Here is a 21949-nt window from a genome sequence, read left to right on the forward strand (position 1 = left end):
GACACCACGGATCTAACACTAACCTCTCTATCCCTGTAAAGAAAAAAATTAGTATACATACCTTTTTGAAAGCCGATCTAACTGGCTCCGACCTGATCTCCAGCGGCGGAAGCTCTGCAGAGGACATGGCCGACAACAGCTGTGAAATGAATGGGAAGTGACGTCACCCATAGAGTTACTATGGGGATTCCGTTGTCGTCCATCTCCTCTACAGTGAAGCCGCGGCTGACAGCTCAGCGTGGGATCCGGTCGGAGCAGATCAGATCAGCTTCCAAAAAATGTATACTAATATTTTTTCTTTACAGGGATAGAGAGGTTAGCGTTCGATCTGTGGTGTCTATAGATGCAGGGATTTTAGTTTTTGCATAGACTTCCACTTTAAGCTTTGATAATAAAATCTAGAAGCTGATTGGGTACAATGCAGAGCTGCATCAGATTCTGTGTGCAGTTTTAGTAATCAATCTCCCCCTATTTGTCCAACAAATAACCTGTTGAATTATATACACTTTCAATTAGCATGAAACCTTAAAAAAAAAAAAAAAAGGAAGCTGCCTCATTTTACAATACACCACAATTATTACCAAAATGAGAGGCATTCCAATTTGTTGAGCAATTTACATATTCTATACAAATCAAAGGATCTAAATGCATTTACTCCCATAAAGCGTTTAGCAAAGTTTGGCTTCGCTTGTAAAAAAAAATAATATTCAGAGTAAGCTTCTGTAGGGAGCGTCTGCATGCTTTAAGCAGATAACACATACAGCATGCACAAAGACACACGTATTATTGTTTTTATTAGCAGCATCTCCGTTCATACGGCATGCAATGAATATCTTAAAATTATAGAATGTTCATATTGCAATACTTGTAACTGAAAAACGATCAAGGACACTTCAAAATAGGAAGGGTTCATCTTTAATTGATATACAGTGTACACAGTGCTCAGCATAAATGAGTACACCCCAACAGATTTGTCAGAAAACCTTTACTTTCCTTTCAGAATCAACATTTTCTATGGGACACTATACTACAAAAGACTCACAAATGTAGGCCATTGATTGCAACCAAGATTTGTTAATTTGTACACACAAAAAAGTATTCTTCCTAACAAATTCATTCAAAACCATGAATACAACCCAATAAAAGTCTTAAGGCCCGTACACACGATACGAAAATCGGATGGAAAAATTTGTACGACGAGCCGTCTGACGATTTTCAGAATCGATAGTGCGGTGTTTTCTACAGCCGATTTTGCTATTTCGTCAGACAAAAAGCTGGACGTGCAGACTATAACATTTTTGTCGGATGTGAACGCCCACGTCCGTTTTTCGTTTCATTAGTACAGTTTTCGTACAAAAAAAATAGAAAGAAAGAGCAAGACTACGTATGCTCAGAAACAAAATACATACAAAACTATTCAACGCATTACATCACTTCTGACGTTGTGTTCTGTCATATGAAAATTTTCATATTGTGAGTAACCTCTTCACTTTCAACATGAGACTAGCTTGCCACAAAAAACAGACGGTCGGTCTTTCGAAAATCTAAGCGTGTGTACGAGGCTTTAGGAGCAGAGCTATATTTTAGACCAGTGTTTCTCAACTCCAGTCCTCAAGGCGCCCCAACAGATCATGTATTCAGGCTTTCCATTATTTTGCACAGGTGATTTGATCAGTTTCACTGCCTTAGTAATTACCACAGCTGTTTCATCTGAGAGAAATCCTGAAAACATGACCTGTTGGGGCGCCTTGAGGACTGGAGTTGAGAAACACTGTTTTAGACAACAAAATCCCAATTAACAAGAAATCAACTACAGGTGAATCTAATTACTCATTAAACAGGTTCATCAGACAGTGGATTATAAAAGGACGTTACTTAAGTGCCGGTTCACACTACAGCGACTTGGGATCCGACTTGTCAGACCTCAAGTTGCTCCAAGTCGCTGGACAAAAGAAATTCCATTGGACGTGAATGAGAGCCATCTTAATGCACACTACTGAAGTTGCTCTGACTTCAGAAAAGGTTCCTGTACTACTTCAAGGCGACTTCTAGGCAACTTGTACCCATTGATTTCAATGGAAGTTGCCTCCAAGTCGGATCTCTATCTATACTGCAGCGACTTTACAGGAAAAAGAAAAATAATTTACCCAGGTACTTCCTACATTTACCCAGGCAACCCCCTCCCTCCCACAGAGCTGATTATTCTGTGATTGGCCATAGCCAAAGTCGCCTGTCCTGGAGGCAACTTTAAGTCGCGTTGTAAGTTGCGCAAAGTCGTGCTGAAGTCTCCTCCAAATCACCTTGCAAAGTCGCACTGTAAGTCGGGTTGCCTCTGTGTGAACCGGCACTAAACAAAGAAAGCCCTGTCCTTCCCATTTGCTGAAATGTCACAAGGTCTGAGAAACAAACAAATTTCTTTACACACGAAAGGTGAAGGCTACAAGAAGATCAGCAAAGCTTTACTTATCAGTCAGAATACTGTAGAAAAAAGTGATACAAAAATGTAACAAAGATGGAACTGCAACCATCTCACAGAGACGTCCAGACCGTTCACAGAAGGTAATGAAGAAGTCCAACCAAAGCTCGTTTGGCTGGACTTCTATGGATCACAGGAGTGCAATTTGTTTTGCACTCCTGTGACCCCTTTTCAGCAGAGAGCTCTCTGCTGACGTCATGGGTATCAGTCCAGGCACCGCGTCATCCCGACAATGGGAGTCTGAATCCGGCAGGTGCCTGGATGGACTGACACCCGTCTCAGACTCTCAGCAAGCAGCTGAGAGCCTGAGATGGCTCGCTCCGGCCCCCCTCCCCAGCTCAGCGCTCCAACAAGCGAGGAGGGAGAAGAGCAGAGAGCTGTGACTGACAGTCTGCAGCTCTCTGCTCACGGAGCTGTGAAAATGGAGCAATCGCTCGGTTTTCATTGTAGAGGCACCAGGGGACCGATGCTGCATCCACCTAGGCAAGTATGAATCTAAAAAAAGAAGAAAACCATACTTCTCTTTTAAACACCTGGGCAGGACAGTCTGATGAGAAGGGTTGAATTAAATTGCCATGCTAGTTCACAGCAGTTAGCTGTACACTGCAGAGGAACGGCATGCATGAGTGTCATTCACAAAGGAAGCCTTTCCTAAAGCCCATGCACAAAAAAGCCCGCCTAGAATTTGCCAGGGCCCTTGCTGAAAAAAAGAAGACTATTACTGGAATGCTGTACTCTGGAGTGGTGAGACCAATATAAAATGTTAAATGCAAAAGGTGAGGAGTACAAAGAAAAATGCATGGTGCCTACAGTGAAACATGGTGGTGGCAGTGTCCTTCTTTGGGGCTGCATGAGTGCTGCTGGTGTCGGATGCTGCATTTTATTGATGGTATCATGAATTCACAGATGTACTGCTCTATATTGAAAGAAGATACTACCATCGCTCCGTGTCCTTGGTCGTCGTGAACTTTTACAACATTTATTGGGCGGCACAGTGGTGTAGTGGGTAGCACTCTCGCCTAGCACTACCTGCCTGGAGTTTGCATGTTCTCCTTGTGCCTGCGTGGGTTTCCTTCGGGTACTCCAGTTTCCTCCCACATTCCAAAGACATGCTGGTAGGTTAATTGGCTTCTGTCCAAAAAAATTGGCCCTAGTATATGAATGCAAGTTGGGGACCTTGGATTGTGGGCTCCTTGAGGGTAGGGACCGATGTGAGTGTGCGATATATGTGTGGAGCACTGCGTAAAATTGACGGCACTATATGGGTACCTTAAATAAATAGGGATAATTGTAGACACTCACTCAGGTTGAACTCTGGTGTCTTTATTCAACCTTACCAACTATGCAACTATGACAATAATCCAAAACACACACATCTAAGGCCACTGTTGCATTTCTGAAGAACAGGGTGAAAGTGATTCAGTGGCCAAGTAGGTCTCCTGATCTGAAACCAATCAAACACCTATGGGGAATTCTGAAGAGACAAGTTGAGCATCACTCTCCATCCAGCCTCTGAAAGAGGTCGTTCTTGAAGAATGGATAAGGATAGATGTTGCAATATGTCGCCAACTTGTTTATTTACCCTAGGTTCACACCAATGCGTTTTTTAGTGTGTTTTGCAGTTTGCAGAAATGCACTACAGTCCATTTACCTGGTTTCCTATAGTACACGTTCACACCTATGCGTTTTGCGACCGGTGCGTTTTTGTTAAGGGTCGAGGACTTTTTTCAGCATTTTGCGTGTAAGAGACTTCAACGGAATTGTACCAGAAACGCAAGTGTTGTGTTTGCGATGCAATTTTTTTGTGTGTTTTGCGCCCTTAACCACTTGCTTCCCCGCCCATAGTCAAATGACATTCGCAGGAAGGATCTCCCATCCTGGGCGGGTGTCATATGACGTCCTCTGCTTCCCGGCCGTCTAGGGGGCACATGCGCCCGCCACGTCACTCAGGGGCCCAGCAGGCGCAATGTCTGCCGGCCCCCCGCGATTGCCGGTAACAGAGCAGGGACGTGGATCTGTGTGTGTAAACACACAGATCCACGTCCCGTCAGGTGTGAGGAGACCGATCGTGTGTTCCCAGTACAGAGGAACACCGATCGGTCTCCTCCCCTTGTGAGTCCCCTCCCCCTGCAGTTAGAATCACTCCCTAGGTTACAGTTAACCTGGGTAATTGGGTACAGTGTTGCATGACCGTGCAATTGTCAAAGTGCGACAGCGCTGAAAACTGAAAATTGGCCTTGGCAGGAAGGGGGTGAAAATGCCCTGTATTGAAGTGGTTAACAACCGATGAGTCATCCAAGCATCATAAGGGGCGGGCTTTCCGGGTGACGTCATTGGACGGCCACGCCCCATGGCTATACAAGTGATGGCAGACAGCAGGTGACAACGCAATGGAGGAAGACAGCCACAGAAGAAAAGCGGCTTTTTTTTTTTTAAGCGGGTAACCGACGGCTCGGGGAGAAGACCACTCAGAGCAATTTTTTTAATAAAGGAACATGTCAAAAACCGGCTTGTTTTTTTTACATTTCACTGCTTTTTGGGATGAATGGGTAGGGGTACGATGTACCCGATACCTATTCACATAGGGGGAGGGGCCGAGATCTGGGGGCTTCCAGATTCCGATAAGCCCCCTACCCGCAGAGCCAAACAACCACCGGCCAGGGTTGTCGGGAAGAGGCCCTTCAACCATCCTCCCCCATGTTGAGGGCATGCAGCCTGGTATGGTACGGCGCGCTCGCTCTTGCCTTCCCTTTCCTGACCTGCCCAGCTGCATGTTTGGATAAGGGTTTGGTATGGATTTTTGGGGGGGGGGGGGGGGGGTCCCCTCCGGCAGATCCATACTAGACCCGAAGGGCCTGGTATGGACCCCACGCCGTTTTTTTTGCATTCAGCTGTCTCCAGCGAACCCCGCTGACAGCTGATGACTCATTGGTTGTTAAAGGACGCGGAGGCCGGCTTCCCAGCCCCCTCCTCAGCAACCGGCTATATACAGTGCGTTTACAAAGAAAAAACATAAACGCGAAATGCATGGAAACTGCATGCAAAAACGCATAAAAACCTAGTTTAAAAATGCACTGCAAAACGTGCCTGAAAAACGCATCAAGCACAGCCGCATAGATGTGAACCTAGACTTAATACTAGATGTAGTCGTTTTTTTTTGTGGGTATATTCATTTTTGCTTCAACTAAATTGAGTAAAACTGACGATTTTGTAATCTAAGCTATATTATTAACCTTACTTTTATGTAATGAGCTTAACAAATGTTCTATATAAAACTCAGTTGTGTCAAAATGTTGAAAATTGTTATTGTGTTCATTGAGATATTGCTACAAAAAGTGTAGCTGCTGACTTTTAATAAACACACACTCACCTGTCCCATGATCCAGCTATGCGGCCGCCTGAACCCTCCGTTCGCTCCCTTGCCGCTATCACAAGTGTGGGCACCCAGCTGTAACAGCCACGTGCCCATGCGCGAGTTACGCTGCGCCTCCTCAATGGCACAGTAATATTCTGGGACCCATGACGTTTCCCAGAAGATTACAGGGAGGAAGGGGGAGAAGAGAACTGGAGCTGGGTACTTGTCAAAACTAGGTAGCTATGACATGCCATATATGGCATGTAAGGGGTGAGGAGTCCTTAAAGTGGAACTTTCACTTTTGGGTGGAACTCTGCTTTAAAAGGGTTGTAAAAGCAGAAGGATTTTTTATCTTAATGCATTTCATGCATTAAAGTGGATATAAACCCGCAAGAAAAAAAAAAAAAAAAAAAAGGAATTTAATTAAGGCTTACACCTTGTACAGTATAGGATTTCATGTCTTCTATGCCCAGTCTTGCCACAAAGAGTTAATCCAGCTCTTTTTTCAGTGAGATAAAAAAAGGACACACAGAGAAATAGGAGTCCTTCTCCCCCTTGCTGTGAGTGACGGATGACTTACATATCCCACCCAGGAGCCTGAGAGAAACATTCAGTGCACTTCAGATCCCCTCCCCCTTTCTTCTCCAGCTCTCCCAGGATTGGCTGCTCCACACCTAAGCATGATTGGGCATGCTGAAGTCATGTGGTGACTTTTCTGGGTTTTGACTGGATGTTAGTGATCATAGCAGAAGTACAGTGTAAGAAATACACAGGAGAAAATGCATGTTGACAGGGGGAGTGTAGAGGTGAGCAAGGAGTCTACTGACATCACAACTCCAACCACCATACTCCGGACAACAGACCCACCCACAGAATCTGCAGTTTTTCGGGTCTCATAACAGACAGAGGGGAGACATTTGACAGGCAAGGATACATGCAGAGGGCATGTATATCCTTATAGATAACCCCTATGGCAGTAGTTTAGAAAGGATGAGAGTGGGTTTACATCCACTTTAAGATAAAAAACCTTCTGTGTGCAGCAGCCCATCTCAGCCCCCCCTAATACTTACCTGAGCCCTATCTCTATCCACGAGTCCCTTGGCAGTCCGGCACTCTCTCTCCTGATTGGCTAAGACACAACAGCGGCACCATTGGCTCCCACTGCTGTCAAAGTCTGCATTCGACAGGAGAAAGGAGGAAGGGGCAAGGAGCAGCAAAGAGGGGCCCGAGAAGAGAAGAATCTGGGTTGCCCTTTGCAAAACCATTACACAGAGCAGGCAAGTGTGTCATTTGTTTTTATTTTTTAAATAACAAACAAGACTTTACAATCACTTTAAGGCCCCATGCACAAGGGTGCCAAAATACATGCATTCAGGAGGTGTCTGGAGTTCATTTCTAAAAGGGCATCTGCACTTGTCCAACAAACCAGTGATGTGCTCACCCCAGCCAGTTTCATCTCCTGCCATCTGTCCCTGGTACTGGCATGTTAACTGTGGGCACCAGGCTGTGACAGCTTGCGGCTTCACATCCAGGTGCCCACTGCACATGTGCGAGCTGCAATGAGCATTGTAAATGGTCTGGGCCGAAGGTTTACCTTCCAACAAGACAAAGCACACAGCTAAAATAACTAGCTTCACAATAACTCCCTGACTGTTCTTGAATGGCCCAGCCAGAGCCCTGACTTAAACCCAATTGAGCATCTCTGGAGAGACCTAAAAATTGCTGTCCAACCTTTACCATCCAACCTGACAGAACTGGAGAGGATCTGTAAGGAGGAATGGCAGAGGATCCCCAAATCCAGGTGTGAAAAACGTATTGCATCTTTCCCAAAAAGACTCATGGCTGTATTAGATCAAAAGGGTGCTACTACTAAATACTGAGCAAAGGGTCTGAATACTTAGGACCATATGATATTTCAGTTTTTCTTTTTTAATAAATCTGCAAAAATGTCAACAATTCTGTGTTTTTCTGTCAATATGGGGTGCTGTGTGTACATTAATGAGGGAAAAAAAATGAACTTAAATGATTTTAGCAAATGGCTGCAATATAACAAAGAGTGAAAAATTTAAGGGGGTCTGAATACTTTCCGTCCCCACTGTACATTTTTGGTAAACTCATTCAACGAATCCAAGCTCTGCAAGCTGAGATAACATGCACTGAATTGATGCATTCACACAATTTCACAGTAACCACGAGATAAAACAAAGTTCAGGAATATTCCTTTATCCCATTGTTTTGCAAATCTATGTACACTACAAACTGTATGATTAAAGCAGTTCTGATATCGCGGTTTTACTAACCTTAATATTCTAAATAGGAAACCTTCATTTTGTTTGCAAATATTAAATATTCTATTTACTAGCAACAATGAGTCAAATGGATTTAAATCATAATTTTTAAAGAGCACCTGTCATTTCAGATCCTTCATGGCATCCACTCACCTGCTGCCGCCACATCCCTAACCTTGTTGTGTCACTTCCGCTTCACCAGCTGTCCCATTAAAGTGAATGGGACTGTCGGTGAGTCAACAGCGGGTCAAAGGAGGAGCTGCTGCAAGAAAGATGACAGTTGCTCTTTAAAAAATAGGATTTTTATAACAGCTTACCTGTAAAATCCTTTTCTTGGAGTACATCATGGGACACAGAGCCTTAAGTAATTACTTAATGGGTTATGGGCCACCTTCAGGTGTTGACACGGGTATACCCAATACAGGAAGTTGACTCCCCTATATAACCCCTCCTCCTTCCAGGAGTACCTCAGTTTTTGTAGCCAAGCAATATACTTAAACCCCATAAAAAGATGGGAGGGACCTCTGTGTCCCATGATGTACTCCAAGAAAAGGATTTTACAGGTAAGATGTTATAAAAATCCTATTTTCTTTATCATACATCATGGGACACAGAGCCTTAAGTCCCATAGCAATGCTACTTGAGGGGAGGGAGACACAACCCGTAGGGCACCCCCAGACCTGAGAACTTATACTGCTGCCTGCAGCACACTGCGTCCGAAGGCGATATCCTCATTCCTCCTTACATCCACTTGATAAAATTTTGTGAATGTAAGCACTGAAGACCAAGTTGCGGCCTTGCAGATCTGAGCCTTGGAGGCCTGGTGACGCACTGCCCAAGAACCACTAACCGCTCTGGTAGAGTGTGCCTTAACTTGAAACGGGGGAATTTTACCCTTTAAATCATAAGCTTGAATTATCACCTGTCGAATCCACTTAGCGACAGTGGATTTCGACGCTGCCTGTGCTTTCTTAGGACCCTCTGGCAGAATAAATAAGACATCAGTCTTACGAATCTGAGCAGTTGCTTTTAAAATAGATTTTCACTGCTCTCACCACATCAAGACAACGTAGTGACTTTTCTTCTCTGGAACGTGGTTTTTGAAAAAAAACGATGGCAGGACAATATCTTGGTTCAGGTGAAAACCTGAAACTACCTTTGGCAAAAAGCGTGGACGAGGGCATACCACTCTGTTCTCATGAATAATCAAATATGATGAATAATCAAATATCAAGAAAGAGCAGCCAATTCTGAAACCCTCCTTGCTGAGGATATAGCAACCAAAAATACCAGCTTCCTTGTCAGAAGGACTAAGGGAATATGCTGTATCGGTTCAAATGGCTGTTTTTGTAATACTGACAAAACTAAATTCAAGTCTCAAGGGTGTTTTAACTGGCGGATTAATCCGCATCCCCCCTTGCATAAAACCCCGGACTAAAGAATGCGTAGCAAGCGGTCTGAAATAAAATTGATAAGGCTGGGACTTGGCCCTTAATAGTACTCAGGGACAACTTCATCTCTACGCCCAATTGTAGAAAGGCAAGAATTCTGCCTATGATATATCTCCGAGGGTGCTAACCCTTGGTTTCACACCAGGAAACATAAGCCTTCCAAACTCTATAATATATAGTTCTGGAAGGTGGCTTCCTTGCATTAATCAAAGTTGAGATAACTGACCTGGAAAGCCCACGTTTCTTCAGAATGTGGGTTTCAATAGCCAGGCCATTAAATTTAGCGTTTGTAAAGTAGGATGGGATATCGGCCCCTGTGAAAGCAGGTCTGGCCTTAGTGGGAGGGGCCATGGACCCTCTACTGCCATCTTTAGGATTTCTGCGTACCATGACCTTCTGGGCCATGCTGGTGCTACCAGAATTGCTGGCTTTCTTTCCAGCTTGATCCAGCAAAGAAGCCGTGGCTGCAACAGAAAAGGGGGGGAAAGCATAGATCAGTGAGAACTGATCCCACGGGGTCACCAACGCATCTGTTCCGCATGCGAATGGATCCCTTGTCCTGGACACAAAGTTGACTAACTTCATGTTGAATCTGGACGCTAGAAGATCTACGTCCGGAGTCCCCCCATCTTTGGTAAACAGCCTGAAAGACATCGGGGGTGAAGAGACCCCTTGGAATAACTGCTGGCGACTTAAGTAATCCGTCTCCCAATTCTCTACTCCCGGGATATAAACTGCCGATGGGCAGAAAAGAATGTCCCATGCCTAAGTTAAAATATGGTTCACCTCTCTCTGAGCTGAGAGACTCTTGGTGCCCCCTTGGTGATTGATATAGGCCACAGCCGTGGCATTGTCAGATTGGATCCTGCAGGACAATTCTTTAACCTGGAGGTCCAGGTTTTCAAAGCCAGACACACTGCCCGAATCTCTAGGATGTTGATGGGCAGGGTTCTTTCGGATCTTGACCACTGTCCCTGGACAGTTGTTTGCTCTAGTACTGCTCCCCAGCCTGAGAGGCTGGCATCTGTCGTTACTACTTTCCAGATGATTGGTCTGAAGGATTTTCCTTTCAGCAGATTCTGGGTTAGTAACCAACTGAGGCTTTGGGACACTCTTGGGGACAGCCGCATTGGCAAGTCCAAAGCTTGGGTCGTTTTATTCCAAGCAGACAGGATACGGTTTTGCAACAGTCTCGAATGGAACTGTGCATAGGGAACTGCTTCAAATGACGCTACCATCTTTCCTAACAACCTCATGCAAAGACGAATTGAGGGATCTCTTTTTGACATGACCATCCATACCAGCTCTTGTATGGATCTGATCTTTGCCGGAGAGAAGAACACCCTTTTCTGGCCTGTGTCTATTATCAGGCCCAAATACTCCAGCTTTCTTAGCTGTTTTAAGGAAGACTTCTCTAGGTTGAGTAGCCAACCCAGACTTTCCAGGTAACTGGTTTTAATGCGTACACTTTGCTCCAAGCGAGCCACTGACTGGTCTATTAACCACTTCCCGACTGCCGCACGACTATATACGTCCTAAGTTTGAACGGGGATATCGTTGTTATGGCAGCAGCTAGCTGCCATAACCCCGGTATCCCCGTTTTCGTGCGGCGGCCGGCTTTCAGATAAAAGTGGTCCCTGCGGCGGATTCGCCGCGAGATCACTTTTATCGGTGGCGGGAGAGGGCCCCCCCCCTCCCGCCGCGATCCGGTGCCCTCCGCCGCTTACCGGAGCCGTCGGTAGCGGCGGAGGCGATCGCGTCCTCTTCCGTGGTTTGTCTGGAGACAAGTGAGGCCAAGATGGCGCTCACTCGTCTCCATGACACTGCTGGGCGGAAGCGACGTCAAAAACGTCACTTCCGTCCACGCCTCTTAAAGGCATATTTTTTCTAAATGACTTTTTTTTTTTTTTTTTTTTTTTTTTTTTTTTTTAGTGTAAATATGAGATCTGAGGTCTTTTTGACCCCAGATCTCATATTTAAGAGGTCCTGCCATGCTTTTTTCTATTACAAGGGATGTTTACATTCCTTGTAATAGGAATAAAAGTGACACAATTTTTTTTTTTTTTTTTTTAAACAGTGTAAAAATAAATAAAATATTGTAAAATAAATAATAAAAAAAAAATTTTTTTAAAACCCCCCTGTCCCGACGAGCTCGCGCGCAGAAGCATACGCGAGTAGCGCCCGCATATGAAAACGGTGGTCAAACCACACATGTGAGGTATCGCCGCGACCGGTAGAGCGAGAGCAATAATTCTAGCCCTAGACCTCCTCTGTAGCGCAAAATATGCAACCTGTAGAATTTTTTAAACGTCGCCTATGGAGATTGAGGGTAAAAGTTTGACGCCATTCCACGAGCGGGCGCAATTTTCAAGCATGACATGTTGGGTATCAATTTACTTGGCGTAACATTATATTTCACAATATAAAAAAAAAATTGGGATAACTTTACTGTTGTCTTATTTTTTTTATTCAAAAAAGTGAATTTTTTCCAAAAAAAGTGCACTTATAAGACCGCTGCGCAAATACGGTGCAAAAAAAAAGTATTGCAATGACCGCCATTGTATTCTCTAGGGTGTTAGAAGAAAAACCATATATAATGTTTGGGGGTTCTAAGTAATTTTCTAGCAGAAAAACCTGTTTTAAACATGTAAACACCTAAAATCCAAAACGAGGCTGGTCCTTAAGTGGTTAACAATAGATCGTCTAGGTACACCAAGACTGTTATGCCCTGTGCCCTTAGCCTGCCTAGAGGTGGGGCCAGGACTTTGGTGAACACCCGGGGGGCTGTAGCTAGCCTGAAGGGCAAGGCTACAAACTGAAAGTGCTGTTCTTCCCTCGAACCGCAGAAATCTCTGGTGAGCAGGAAATATAGGGACATGCAGATATGCATCTCTGATGTCAATGGAAGCCATAAGTTCTCTTCCTTGTAGGATGGAAACTACTGTCTTGATTGACTCCATGCGAAAGGAGCAGATCTTCAGGAACTGATTTAGATTCCTTAGATCTAGAATGGGTCTGACATCCCCATTTGGCTTTGGTACCGTAAACAGGTTTGAATAAAACCCCAAACCTCGCTCTTCTGTGGGGAACTGCATGATCACCCCCTGAGCCAATAATCGGTTTAATGCCCGAAACAGGGATTGCCTTTTCCCTGGGTCTTTGGGAACGTTTGATCTCAGGAAAACGAGACGGTGGGAACTCCGTGGAGATAACCCATCTGACCTGAATTTCCCTTTGCCAGTATTTCAGAAGTTTCCCCCCCACTCTGGTGAGGGGGGCGCCTCTTTAGGATGAGGCTTTAGTATTCTGCTTTGGAGATTTGTGGCCCCAGGTCTTCTTTTGTGCCTGGGTCTGACCCTGAGGTTTTCCTCTAGAGTCTGACGGTGGAGGCCGTCGCCACTGCCTAGAGACGGATGCCCCTGGCTCAAGGGAAAAGGTCTGTTTAAATGAAGGACGTTTTTACTTTCTTTTGACTGGCAAAAGAGTACTCTCTTACCACTAGAAATCGTCTGGATGTATTTATCCAAATCATCATCAAAAATACTTGCTCCCCATGAAAAGGCAAACTAGTCAGAAGCTTTTTGCTAGGTTCTTCGGCAGAACAATCCTTTAACCAAAGGGTCCTACGCATGTGTACTAGCACAAGCGCAAGGCGAGACGCCTGGTGAATAGAATCCTTCATAGCATCTATGGCAAAACATCATGCTTTTGGTAACTCGGCCAACTCACGGGCCTGTTGTGCAGGAAGCTCTTTAAGAGCCTCTGTGAATTGGTCCTTTAAGGACTGACAGATGCCTATTGCCGCAATTGCAGGCTGAGCAACGGTCCCTCCTAAGGAAAAAGAGGATTTTAACAGGAATTCCAACTTCTTATGTGTTGGATCCTTAAGCATTTGTGCACTGTCTACTGGACAAGTTACACTCTTATTCACACTGGAAATCGCAGCGTCAACTGCTGGAACCTTCCACTTTTTGGTGAATTTTTCCTCCATGGGATAGAGAACTGAGAATCTCTGTGGAGGGAGAAAATGCTTATCCGGATGATCCCATTCAGCATAAATTAGCCTTTTCAGTAATGTATGAACCAGAAACGCATGCAAAGGTTGTAACGGTTTCAAAGAACCCAAAGAGGAAACTGGACCTTCAGCTAACTCTGTTAGGGAAAGCATGAAAGTGGAATGAACCATATCTGTAAGGATTTGTACCTCAGATTGTGAAGCTCATTCATCAGCTGTTTCCTCCGCAGAGGAATAATCGGCTTGTTTTTCCTCTCGATCGTCTGAGGGTAACACCTCATCTTGTCCCCACTGTTCCCTTGGTAAAGGGTTTGAAGTGGGAGAGAGGGATCTAGCACGCTTCCTATCCCCTTGGATGGAGGATGCATTAAAGCCGTTAATCTTCCTTCTAAGCCCTGCAGGGCAGAGGAAAATGGATCTTCAGTCACGTATACAGGGGCTGAAGTGTGAGAAGCAGTTGCACCACCAACCGGTTCCAAAGACTCATCCTGGCTTGCCATATCTGGTATCTCCAGAGAGGATGACAGTGTGGAGGCATGGCTGGAGTTCCCAGCGCCTGGGGGTGGAACCTTGGATGCCTTAGTAGTAACCATGGAAGCCATAGTGCTAAGCACAAAAGCAGAGATACTCTAAGAACTGTTCTATTTGCTGAGCAATAGTAGGAAAAACAATGGCAGCATAGATTAATCTGATGCTAAACAATAATGTCTTTTCTTGTACTGAAAATGCCTGTGTCACCCCTCACGTGCTCCAGCACTCCTGTGTACACTTTTTGTTCACAGAGCACAGCTTTTAAGCCCCCTCAGGTGTAAACCTGATTGTCTGTGCGCCATGTGCTTTCCAAGGACGCTGAGTCTGCACACGGCGCCGACCGCTTAAGCCACGCCCCTTGCCCGACCCTCCCTCTTTCAATGAAAAAACCTCAGCCTCTTGCGCACTAACAGTTTCGAACAGCGGCAGCTTCGGTCTGAGACCAGAAGGAGAAGAGGAGGCTGCAGCCCTCCTGGAGCTCCTCAGAGCACATCTTCATTCGTAACCAACACCTTAGACACCTTAGACACTGGCAAAAAAAATGGAGGTACTCCTGGAAGGAGGAGGGGTTATATAGGGGAGTCCCATGATGTACGATAAAGAAATTATGATTTAAATCCATTTGAATTAAATCAAGCCTTTTTACTAGTGATTTAAATCAAATCCACCTTTATCTCGGCTAAACGCATATAAAAGGCAAGTACATCTAGATGCAGGAGAAATTGTGTTTATACTTCCTAGATCAATTTCTCCTGCAAAAAACTAGGCCTGTGTACATGAGGCCAAATAGGAAAAAAACAAAAATATAAATCTGATTAGGTCGAACAAATGTTTACCATTGCAGCAGCGAACTGATAAAAGCAAATAGCACAGGAACACAGCAAATCATTTTTTAATTTTTTTTTTGAGGAAGGTTTAATACTAAACACAAAAAAAAAAAAAAAAAAAAAAAAAAAAACCATAAGAATATGCATGTGCATCTTTTTCATTAATTATGTATAATGTATAAAGATTGCATACAGAAAATATTCAATTTACAAGGTATGTAGCCAGTCTTTTTAAAGAAGTGCTGCTAAGATATGCAAAACGTCCTTATTGTGTCTCGTGGAGGTTTATTTACTAAAACTACATGGTGCATAAATCAGGTGCAGTTCTGCATAGAAACCAATTAGCTTCTAGGTTTTAGCCTACGTTCACATTGGAGGCGGGTTTGAAATCCTGCAAGTTTAGCTGAACTCGCAGGATTTCAAACCCGCATATTATTGCGAGTTCGGGGGCAATTTGAAAGACATCTGTGCGGGTTCATGCACAGATGTCTATTGCATTCACCCCCAAACTCACCAAAAGTAGTGCACGAACTACTTTCGGAAACTGGTGTGGCGCCGCAATTTGGACAGTTCCACTGCCTGGCAATAGGCTGAGATTTGGCACGCGATTTGACATGTCAATTCGCCCTGATGTGAACGGGGGCTTATTGTCAAAGCCCAATTAAACAAGCTGAAGTTAGAAGCCGACTGGCTACCATGAACTGTTACACCAGATTCTGAGTGCACCACTTTTAGTAACTCTCCCCCTTTGTGTCAGAAAGGTGACCTCTATGTTCCTACAGTAAACCATCTTTAAGGCTTAAGGAAGAGGGGCAGGGGGTTTGCAGGCTCACCTGTAGATGAAATGACTTAAACCTTTTTTGTTGCATCAGTATCAGAAAACTGTTGTGGGACTGTACAGAGCTGCAGGAGAACAAAGAAAGTAATAGTTGCCTGGCTGCCATTCTGATCTTGTTGCTTTAACACTCTGAATCACAAATCTGGAACATGCATGCAGATAAGAAAAAGCATGTGCCAAGTAAAAAGTCAGTAACTTTAGAACTGCAAACCTGTTCTTAATCAACCCCCCAATCCCATACAGCCAGTCCCATTGATGTCAGCTTTTGGGGCTGTGTACCTGCACCAATGACAGGTTGGGAGCAGCATCTGAGTCCGTGCAGTGGCTGCATCCCAATTGACTTTAATGGGACTTTTTGCAGAGGAATGCACAAAACACTTATTTATACCCGTGTGGGAAAAACATGGTGCTTCATATGCGTACGCTTTAAAGTGGAACTTCACTTTCCCAATCAAAACCGATTAATCCTAATCCTCATGCTGCTAGCATTAGTAAATACAGTATATAAAAAAGTACATCATATTTCCTGGTTTTAAACTTTTTTTTTACATTTGTTCAGTTACTACCTGATTTCTTGCCGAGGCAAATTATGTCATACATCCCAGGAGTCTTCAAGAGGGGGAAGAGAGGAGAAGGGGTTTTCTCAGCTAAGCGCACACACCCACCTGCATGCATGCTTGAGCTAAGGGCAAATGGATTCTAGGAAATAAATGCTACACGAATCATTTCCCCATATTTAAGAAGGCCGCAACTTCACTCAAAAAATACACTTCTGCTCTTCCTCCTCTTCCCCCTGCCTCTTTCACATTTGGCACTTTATTTTTTGGGGGGTGATCGCGGTTATCCAAGTGGACGTTTGCCCCCCCCCCCCCCCCCTCCTGCCTCGCAGCTTTCTAGGACACATCACAGGTCCCAGAAAGCTGCAGAACCATTCAGATAGCACAGCTTGCACATGTGTCATGAGCAGCCAGCTGTAAAGCCCCAAGCAGTCACAGCTGGCTGCCTACAGCTCAGATGTCCGTTCCGTCACCGAAGACCGGTGAAGAGACCAGCCGGATGAGGACAGCACTGGATCCTGGGACAGGTGAGTGTCCATTTATTAAAAAAGTCAGCGTGTATATATGCGCAAATACAGTGTGACATAAGATATTGCAACAACCACCATTTTATTCTATAGGGTGTCTACTAAAAAAATATATATGTTTGGGGGTTCTAAGTAATTTTCTGGCAAAAAAAAAAAAAAAAAAAAATGATTTTAAAGCGGAGCTCCACCTTAAGCAAAAATATTAAAAGCCAGCAGCTACAAATACTGCAGCTGCTGACTTTTAATAAATAGACACTTACCTGTCCCAGGGTCCAGCGATGTCAGCAGCCGAAGCCGATCGATCGTCTCTCGGCTGCCCCCGCCGCCATCCTTGGTCAGGGAATCAGGAAGTAAAGCGTTGCGGCTTCAATGCCCGGTTCCCTACTGCGCACGCGCGAGTCGCGCTGCGCGTCTACACTGGTCCCCATTGTGTTGTGGGAACTGTGTGTTTCCCACAACACAACGGGGGGGGGGTGGCGGGCATTTGCGGCTAGCTGCAGCTAGCTATGCCCGGAAGCGGGTGCAGATACCTGTATTATACAGGTATCTGCACCCCCCTGAAAGGTGCCAAATTGAGGCACCGGAGGGGGAAGGAATTCGATGAGCGGAAGTTCCACTTTAGGGTGGAACTCCGCTTTAACTTGAAACCAACAAACGTCAGAAAAAGGTTTAGTGTTTAAAGTGGAGTTCCACCCACTTTTACAACTCTTCAGCATCCCTCACTAAACTGTGCACTGTAAACGAATTGTATATTTTTTTTCTCAGCACCTACTGTATTCATTTTTCACTTCCTCCTCCCTGGCCGTGGCCCATCGCATCATTTCCTGTTTGCAATGCCCTCTGGGAAGGGGTGGCAACTTCCTCTGACACTGCCGTTGCTATGGAAACCTGACCTGAAACCTATTACACTGCTTGTGCTGCACTGAGCATGTGCGAGATCTGCAAGAACGAGATCCAGGAAGAAATACAGTCTGGCTTCAGATGCCCATACTTAAGATGGCCACAGCCTGCTGTAAGTTCATAAAATAACAAACTACTGCTATAAACTAACAAAACAGACCTTGGTTTACAGACTAACTTTACTAGAATACATTAAGCTTGTGTATTATATGGGTATTTTTATTTAAAAAGTATCATTTCGGCCGGAACACCACTTTAAGGCCCCTTTCACACGAGGCGGGCTCCGTTTCTACGGAGCCCGCCTCGGTCCGCCGGCTCAGCGGGAGATCAGTCCGTTGATCTCCGCTGAGCCGGCGGATGACAAGTTCCTCTCTGCTCACTGAGCGGGGAGGGGCTTGTCAGGCGCCGCTGCCGCCTATGGAGGGATCGGACGAAAACGGACAGCGTGTCCGTTTTAGTCAGATCTCACCCGATCCGATCCGCCAGCGACGGATCTGGACGTAGAGCCATACGTCTGCTTTTAGCGGATCGGACGGGGTCGGATGTCAGCGGACATGTCTCCGCTGACATCCGACGCTCCATAGGCTAACATGGATCGCCCGTTCAGGTCCGCCGTCAAAACTGACAGGCGGACCTGAACGGTCCGATCGTGTGAAAGGGGCCTAAGTGGTTAAACTTTTTTCACTTACACAGGAAGTCTATTCCATTGACAAATTGTTACAATGTTTATACTTAAGTTCAATTGATAAAGAATGTTTTGTTTCTTGGCAGACTGCCCGGTTTTTCTCTTCCTTTTGAGGGCTGTGGCTTCAGAAGAGCAGAGAGAATTCTTTGCATAGAAAGAATTGTGAAACACTTTAGTCAAGATCGCGATAATGATTCTTGACGATTAATTGTGCAATATATATATATATATATATATATATATATATATATATATATATACACACACACACACACACACATACACACACCTATGGCAGAGCTGGTCAGTGGGAGATCTTTCCCATCTTCGAACTGGCACAGTGAAAAAGTGCAGCAGAATCATTTCTCTTCTGGCATAGCTGATCAGAGAGAAATTTTTTCCAGCTCCCTGCCAGCAAATAAAGCGATAATGCTAATGTGCATGGAGTGATTCGAGTGTGCCCAGGAACATCAGGCACACCCCTGTGCACGACTATAACTGCCATGTAAACTCAAAAGTTGCATGAAAGTCGCATCTTAAAAGTGTTCGTTAACCCACTTTGCTAACTTAATATAATCATCTTTGTTTCCTGATGACGGCGCTCCAGTCCCTGTGTTTTATAAAAAAAAAAAAAATGAAAGATATAACTGATTTCAGAGTGCTGCTCACGTGATCGGCCAGCTCTCTTGCCACCGTCTGACAACTGCAGCGGGTGGGGCCGAGATTTCCCCGCTGATAAAAAGAAGAGAGAGCTAGCGGCCACGAGAGCGATGCTCTGAAATCAGGTAAAGCCGGCATTTTTTTTTTTATACAACACAGAGACAGGGGTACCTGTCATTAGGAAACAAACAGGATTACATAAGATATTTCAGCAACAGGAGGGGAGGGGGTGGGCACTTTACGCAGAGCAGCCAGGGAGAGGAGCACAGAGGACGACAGGAGAACTGCAGATGACGGAGGCATGTAAACTGACCACGATGTCAGGGGCTCATCAGCCATAATACACCATGGTCAGTTTACAGAGAGGAGGGTATAGCCAGGCAGGATCAGACAGTTTTTTTTAGGTTATACAGGAGGACAAATTACACAGCACAAGCACTGTGCTGTAGAACATGCTTTAAAGAACAGAATCTTTTTTTTTTTTTTTTTTCCTTTAGGGTAACATACACTTCAATGTTATCAATGTGATAGTTGTGCAACAGTCAAAGTCAACAGCCAAAGTTGCATCAAAGTCACAATGTAAATCTCACAGCTTTGAAGTCAAACAAGTGTGAATGGAGCCTAAAGTTCAGCTGTTATTCACTGTGATCTGGCAATCTCTTTAATTGCAGAGGAGACAGGCAATAAGTTGCACCAACATGCTTACTCTTGGCATTCCACGGCATGTAAACTGAGCCACACATGCGCAGCTCAGCTTACAATAGCCAGCCTGATCCCTGCATGTTGAGATGTATAGTGCCTGCACGTGCGCAGGGGTGACATCATCTTGGGCCAGCCAATGAAGATAGCCGAAAACCACCACACACAAGAAGATGCTGATGAGGGAGGGGGGCTGTTGGAGGAAAGAGGAGTACAGATGCCTTTAGTTTGCTTCAAGGGTTGGTAAAGGCAATTTTTATTTATTTTTAAATAACAAACATGCCTATACTCACCTACTCTGTCCAATAGAATCGCAGAGTGGCCAGGAACCTCCTTTTTTGGGTCCCCAGCCGATGCTCCTGCCCCCTCCTCTCTGTCCAGTGCCCCAATAGGAAGCCGCTTCCCATGGGGCCCTCGTGCGTGCTCACCCGAGTCCCTCTGCTGCGTCCATTGATACAAACAGCTGAACTCAGCCCCCCCCCCCCCACTCTGTCGTCACTGGCTTTGATTGACAGCACTGGAAGCCCCAGCAAAGCCAGCAAGACCCGGAAGTGAGGGGAGGAACGATCTGCCGACATGCACGCTGCTGGATCGAAAGGTGTGTCAGGTAAGTAAAGGGGGGCTGAGGGGCGATGCCGACACCTAAACATTTTTTACCTTAACCACTTGAGATCTGCGCTATAGCCGAATGACGGCAACAGTGCAGACCTGCTTTGCCAGGACAACTTCTATTGACGTATTCCCGTGCCCGAGTGGCCTGGGCGCCCCCTGCAGGGCGCGCACAGCGTGCTCTGCGATCAGCGAGTCTATGAGACTCGCTGGATCACAGATCGGAGTAAGGGGTCGTTGTTTCTACAGAACAGGAAGTAAAGGGAAGTCTATCCAATGGGACGCAGATGGCTAAATAAAAACCTGGCACTGCTCTGAATCCATCCTACTGTATCCAGAATGAAAAGAGGTTTTGGATTTCGATGTAATTGAAGATACAAAAACACATGAGCAGTATTTGATAGGCAGGTTCCTGCAAGTGTATGGGAGAGAAGAGTGTCAGGCTAGAAGACGTGGTGATCAGTTATTACAGATGATCGGAGCTGTCCCCTAATCACTATGTGAATGTCTCTGATCACCTTGTGTGAACTCCTATAATCGGCTCGTGGTGGGGGGTGGGCATGGTGACAGGAGGAGGCGCGCGCACACACACACACACACACACACACGGCTACAAGTTCAAGGACTCCAGGCGGACAATAGCTGGAGGGGACGGCTTATGTCTCACCCCACAGCAAGGAATGTAAACATGGAGCGCCTGCAGTAGACAAGCAGCTCTCACACACAATGCCAGCGGCGCGTTCCCGCACCGACAGCAGCAGGCACGGCACCCCGACCCCCCCAGCACTTCAATAGCACATAGGTGACCCCAGTCATTTACCTGTCTGAAAACAATGGCCAATAGCCACAGGAGTCCTCCCCGAGACCGCGCAGCGCGTTCCCCACAAAGGCAGGCAGGTGCACTGCACGACACCGGCTGGACACGCCTGCCTTACGTCACGGGGCACGGGCCGCCAATCAGAACACCGAACGCTGTTGCACCTGCGTCCGCACTGTCCATTGTTCCAATTGGAAAAGGCCAGGGGAGTGTGGCTGGCGTGACGTCACTGGGTGACTGTGAGGAGGCAGTGGTGTGTGTGTGTGTAGCGGAAACGGGGAAGGAGAGTCAGTGCGCAGTATACCATTCACCCGTCCCTCGTCAGCTGTCTGTCAGGAGTCAGGACATGGTATCATTCTAGAATAATGGCCCATTCACACTACATGGACATTTTTAACTAAGTGCGTGGACAGTCCAAAATGCGGCTTCTCCTATAGGTATAGTTCACTCAGTTCAGTGAGAAAAAGTACAGCAAGCTGCATGTTTTTACACAGACATGGGGCACATAAAAGCCCAAAGAACATGGAAGTTACCTCAAAGGAAACTTAAAAAAATGCACGGCACTGTGATGTAAAAATGCGCAATAAGCGCACAGTTTCTGGTGTGAATGGGCCCTAAAAGACCAAAGAAGACATAAGTGACCTCAAAGGACATGTAAGCTTATGGAAAATGCAGCGCAAATGCGTGTATCAGGGCTTTTTTTCTCAGAGAATA

The 21949-nt window shown here is 45.6% G+C and overlaps 1 protein-coding gene across 3 annotated transcripts in view; it reads right to left on the bottom strand.

The window, feature by feature from the left end:
* Positions 1-21394, bottom strand: part of RAB3IP (RAB3A interacting protein) — a 108976-nt gene extending 87582 nt beyond the window's left edge. For 2 of the 3 annotated variants that reach the window (XM_073620056.1, XM_073620054.1), the window contains exon 1: positions 21239-21392. The gene's annotated coding sequence lies outside the window, so the exon portion shown is untranslated. Of the gene's footprint in view, positions 1-15776; positions 15847-21238 lie in introns of all 3 variants that reach the window. The other variant, XM_073620055.1, reaches the window with a different exon arrangement.
* Between the last annotated feature and the right edge of the window lie 555 nt (positions 21395-21949).

The sequence above is a fragment of the Aquarana catesbeiana genome, linkage group LG03, assembly GCF_042186555.1.
Source record: "Aquarana catesbeiana isolate 2022-GZ linkage group LG03, ASM4218655v1, whole genome shotgun sequence".
Lineage (NCBI taxonomy): Eukaryota > Metazoa > Chordata > Amphibia > Anura > Ranidae > Aquarana > Aquarana catesbeiana.